Genomic DNA, 6,000 nt, shown 5'->3' with positions numbered 1-6,000 from the left:
AGCGGGCTGGACCACGTCAGGACCTGCCCCATTGTCAGCCCCTCCTGCAGGCTGGAGGTTGTGTTCTGGCAATGCCTCTTCTCCCTGTGTCCCGGGCCTGCAGCCTTTCTTGTCTTGATAGCCTGTCTGTCCTTCCAGGCCTGGGGCCCTGCTTTGCTCTCTGTGGCCCCTCCCCACCGGATCTAGCCTTGGCAGGATGCTGATAGACTTTCCTGATGCTTTCTGCCTTCTTGTATTTAGAATACCACCCTGGGATGGCCCCATTGCTGTGGCCCACCTGCTGGTGGGGACACCCTGTCACCAGATGCAGGAAGACCTGCCATTCCTGTGCCCACAGTGCTGTTAACTGTTGCTGTGCTGCCACCTGTTGTCTGGCTCCCCATCCTTGCACACTGCATTCTGCCTGTCACCCTGGATGGCTGCCCAGCAGCTGCAGCTGAGCCCGTCCTGCCAGCACCTTCTGCAGCCCGATGGGTGGTCCTCTGTGGTCCCAGACCCCCCAGCCTGCCTCATCCGCTGCACATACTGAGCCACATCTAGCTGAATACTGAGCTGGGGCAGCCTGGATAGGACCCTGACATACTGACCCCCCAGAAAGTGGCCATCTTCCCTCAGGACCTCTTGGAGAGAGTCAGGTCTTGAACCCAATAACAAGAGGCAATAATGATAATAATCCTTAATGTTCACTGAGGATTTATGATGTGACAGGCTCCATGATTTACCAACATTTCTCTATGTGTACCTCACAATAACCCTATAAGGGAAGTACTATTACATCCCCTTTTCATAGATGATAAACCCAAGGTGAAATGATATAAATAAATCTGCATAAGGTCCTATAAGGCATAATTTATGGAGCTGGATTCAGAATCAGGTGCTTGACTTTAGAGCTCATATTCATAACCACTAGACCAAAGTGCCTTCTTGGTGAACTATGACATCTGTCCAAAGACCCCAGAAATATTCTCTATTGTCTCCAACTACGTCTTCCTGCTCTGAGATCAACTGACCTATAGGCATAGGGTTGAGGTTAAAGCCACAGTCTCAGTCAAGGCTGTGGATACTTCCTGCTTCTTTTCAAGAAGAATGATAGAATAACCTCACTCTTGGTCATCTTCAGGAGTGGGCCACCAGAGTCACACATGCCCCAGTCCTCCCCAAGCCCTCTTTCCTTGTGCCCCCTTCCTTGGGCTCCATAAAGCTTTCAGGGCAGTCACCTGGGAGTAGTGTTATTAAACAGAGCTGAAAAAGAGAATAGGTGTGTGTGAATAAATTGTTCATGGATGGATCTACCTTTTTAGAAGGGTCAGAGGCTCCATGAGGACAAGGAGAAGAGAAGGCATGTCCAGGGGCACAGGAGTCTTTGAGAGAAAAGATTGGGGGGCCTCCTGGTGAAGATGACTATGGCTTTAGTCTTGCCCCAGAGTAGCTTTGGGGAGAGGAGAAGGAAGGGTGAGCACCAGATTGGGAGTGCTTCAATTTCTACTTAAATAATTATATACTGTGGAGGGGTTCAGGGGATGGAGATGGTGAAGGAGGGGGATTTTAGGGGGCTGGATATAGGCATGAATTGGGTAAGTTCACAGTTTCATATTAAAACATCACTTTGTGATTCCACCTCCCACTTATTCTTAGAAAAACAAGTTTTTTGAGAAAGCTATCAAGGCAGTCTCCCCTTCTCCTACCAGCAGTCAATCATTGCTGAGTTTGGGATAAATAGCTCGAAAATGAGATGGGTATAGTTCCTAGGAATTTTCAGAGTAATCCAGCATGTGGGTTGTAGCCAATACTATTTGTATGGTGTCACTCAATAAGTCCTCAATAAAAATGTGTGGCTCTACCCCGGACCTCTCCTCTGTCTGGCTCCTCCAGCATGTCTGGGCTGGGAGCTGCTGCTCCCTCCTCCCTCCTCCCTCCTCCCAGGACCATTTCTATTTGCGAGCACAGGCTGGTTATCAGCTTCTGCTTTTTGGTTCTGCTCTCTGGGCATCAGCAAGAAAAAAGAAAAAGAGAAGATATTTTTAGCATTTAGGTTATTAGACCCCAAGAGGACAGAAGGGAGGAGGAGGGTGGACCTGACATGTTGATGGACAAAGTAATAGACTCCTTGTCTAGCAGCAGAGATCATGGTGGCACAAGGTGATATGGGATTAGGAACTTTCCTTCAAAGGGTGTAGATTGTAGGTGATAGCCTGTCATGTCTTTGGAAGACTTTGGAACCTGGTAGGAAGCATCTGTATTTGTGCTGGCCTCTGTCATTAAGCTCATCTCCCCTTAGGATCAATCACAAGACCCCACAAATTCTACTGGACAGCGCAAGCTGTGATGGGATCAGGCAACAGGATTGTAGCTATAAAGTGACTCAAGCTTTGTGGGGTTCCAAGGTTAGTCTTTAAGGTCCTACCATGGCCCTACTGCCAAAAGTGTTATTTTCAGATAAATTCCTCAAAAGGGAATTCTGCCTTTTGGTCTTGTCAAGGCAGGAACTGTTTGAAAGGGGTCGTGGGCAGAGGGGAACTTTGGTGCGTAGTCCCACTCTGAGAGTGCCACGAGGGCTAGTGGAGCCCAGGCTTGACCTCGGTTACACACGTGCGCCCCACATGGCGGGCCATGTGTGCTGCTGCCTGGGCTCTGGAGCCTGCAGGGCCTTCCATACTTGGAATAGTCTGGATCTGCTGACTTGGCAAAATGGGGTGGGAGCTGGTCCACATCTGGAGGGGAGAGGGAAGGAGCCCCCAGTGACTGGGCTGTAGAAGGCCTTGCCAGCTCTGTCTGTAGCCCTGAGCCCCCCTTTCTCCTCACAACCACAAAAGCAGTGTAACTCTCCTCACATTAAAAGTAAACATCTGGCAGCATCTGCAGTGCCCAAAATAAACCAAGAACTAATAGGAGGCACTTGTACCCACAATAGGTCCTGGGTGAGAAAGGAAGGGGTGGTCTGCTCTGCAGAAGCTAAAACTTGCTACTTGGGGAGCCTCAACTCATTTGTTTATTAATAGGTGGTTAATTAATTGATCAATGCACAAGCTCCTAGAAGATCCTGCTGGCACAGTTTGCATGGCCCTGGAGCAGCAGGGCCATCACACTGACTTTGTGGGGCCAGATGGTCTGTGGTATAGTGGGGATGGGGAATGATGGTCAGTCCTGGCGTGGCAGCTGCATCTTGCAACAAGTCCAGGGTCAAATATCCAAGGGCCCGAGAAGGGTGAGAAAATCTAAGTGGCAAAACCAGTGTGGTCACTTCAGGGAAAAGGTTCGTTTTCCAGAAATGGAGATTGCCTGGGCTCCTTCTTGAGACATCAGAAGCAGATGACGGCGTGGAAGCAGATAGGATCCCTCAGGGGTTGGTTGTGATACTAAAGGGGCTTCCAGGGATGAGAGGGAGAGGAAGATGGAGAGAGTGTGGAGATGGAGCAGAAGAGGTGGCTACATCATAAGGTCAGGCCTCCGAAAGTGGTAAGCAGTGCCAGGGCAGCAGTCTAGGAAGAGACAGTGATGAACGTATTGATCGCTCAAGTCTGGTTAGCAGCAAGCTGGAGACAGAGCCTGGCCCAGCTGGCATCATCGGACAACTGTGAAGAGGCTCACGGATGAAACTGAGCAGATTTGAACAGCATCCGATCCATAGCTCATAGACATTAAATGTAAGCGACAAGCGAACAAACCAATTAATAGTAAAAATGTTGCCAGGTTTCATGTTCTGGCACGAGAGATGCCTCCAAGTAGGGACAGATTTGCAAGCCTTCATAATTCTGAGAACTAATATCCTTCGTCACCTTCATCAAACAGCCAGAGTGGTGCCAGGCTCCCTGAGGAAGAGTGAATAGGGGAACACGGGGAAGGTTGGGTTGCCTGAGTGCTTAAAAGCCCAGCAGCTGGCTGAGACGTCAGAAATGGGATTTGGGCTACAGTGGTCACACAATGGCTGCCAGCTGGCTGACCTGACTCCATCCAGCTTAAGGTGCGTTTTGTTTGGCCCACAAATGTCTTAATTTTGAATTTAAATTAGTGGCAAAACTACACAAATTAGGAGAATCACAAAAAACAACAACAACTCTTGATTTCCTTGAAATACCTGTGCACTCAGGACCGAGTTCTCCAGATGGTGGCAGGCATCCCCACCACCTTCCCTGCGGGCTCCTACACTCATGTGTGATTCTGACTCCTGTATTAAACCATCAGACACTTTTTATGGATCACGGGGTTAGTGGGGCTGACTTTCCGAAAGTCCACTTTAAATAAAGATTATATTAAAAAAAAAAAAAAAAAAAGGTAGAAACCCTGGCCAGTTAGCTCAGTTGGTGGAGCATCATCCTGAAATACCAAGGTTGCAGGTTCGATCCCTGGTCAGGACACATATAGGGAATGGCCAATGAATGCACAACTAGTAGAACAACAAGCGAATGCTGCTATCTCCCTCTCTCCCTCCTTCCTCTCTCTGTCTCTCTAACATCAATCAATTAATAAAAAAATAAATAGGAGAGTTTTTGGTCCTACTTTAGGTTTAAAAAAGATTGAGTTGCTTGTTTAATCTATTGAAACTGTTATGGAATTAAAAATAATTTTAAAAATGAAAATTATGCAACATCATAAATACAAAAAAATTTTTTAAAAATACTAGTTTGTCACCCTTGCCAAATTATGTCTTGTGTGTTCCTTCCTTTCAGTCTTTTTTTCACATTCATTTTTACTTAATTGCATCCTGCATTTTTTATTTAACACTCTAATTTATGTATTTTGTCATATTGCTATATGATCTTTCATTTTTGTAATCCTAGATAATGTTGCAAGGAACATTTGTGTGCATTGAATCTTTCTATATTTTGAATTGTTTGGTCATAATATATTTTCAGAAGTAGCACAAAAGGTTTATATAATGACTCGTGCATTAAAGAGTTAATCTGTAAATTCCTAACCCCAAAGTAGCCTGTATAAATCTCTTCACCTCAGCACACTGTTGGAGAGGCTATAGGAAAGAAAAGGTCATTCTAGCATATGTGATAGGATTGTGGGTAATTAAAAAAAAATTTTTTTTTTCAGCATGTGAAGTCCATTCCAGGAATAGCATTATCTTGAGACCCAAGTCAAATAGTACTAAATGTGCTAAGCAGAGGCCTGTGTTTAAAGAAGAAACTCATTTGCTCTTACTAACTGCAAAATGCTGCATAGCTCAACGATGGAGTCAGAAAACTCCACATAGCATCAAAGTCTGGTTCAGAGAGATATAGGAGGCCAAGATACAAGACAAACTGTCTTTTCTGATTAAAGCATCTTTATGCCCTAAGTACAATAGTCATTTCTGAGAACAATGGCTGCCTTTAAAATTTTTTATTGACAGGAGGGAAAAAAAATGACTAAACGAGACCAGAGCATTTAAAGGTAATCTATATCCTATAAACAACCTAAAGAGCAGTGTAAACAAGGTGATATGTCATAAAATGAAATGCGATACAGATAACCTCACTATTATATTCTGTATGAGTCCAGATTAATAACAGTGCCTTAAATCTCCAAGCAATGGAAAGCAAAGCATACGGTGCATTTTATTTTTATTTTGCCTGCACGTTTTTCCTCAAATAAATAAGCAGATTAATATTATGGGAGGGCAGGACAAAATGAGAGCTTTTTCTTGAGACTGACCTCGGTGCTCAAGAACGGAAGGGTGCTGGAGGGGCTTCTGGGAAATGGCCCACAAGTCTTGTTTCCATGCCAGGCAAGTCAGCAAAACTTCTAAGGGCAGGATTACAGAGCACTTGAACAACTCCGCCTCCGGTAGAAAGGCAGCCTGTCTTTGGTAAGGAGAAATCTTGCCTCTCTAATCTACTAGAGCTCTTTGAAGGGCCCAATAAGTGTATGGATAAGGGGGGAAACAGTAGACACACTCTATTTACACTTGCAAGAAGCCTCTGACAGGCTTCACACCAAAGCCTGTTGAGTTGCCATGGGAATGAAGGGAATGTCTAGTGACAGTAGGGGACAGGTTTAGAGATAAGAAATGCA

Source organism: Saccopteryx bilineata, chromosome 3, assembly GCF_036850765.1.
Source record: "Saccopteryx bilineata isolate mSacBil1 chromosome 3, mSacBil1_pri_phased_curated, whole genome shotgun sequence".
NCBI lineage: Eukaryota > Metazoa > Chordata > Mammalia > Chiroptera > Emballonuridae > Saccopteryx > Saccopteryx bilineata.
The sequence above is the reverse complement of the archived record's forward strand: the minus strand, read 5'-3'. Positions refer to the sequence as shown.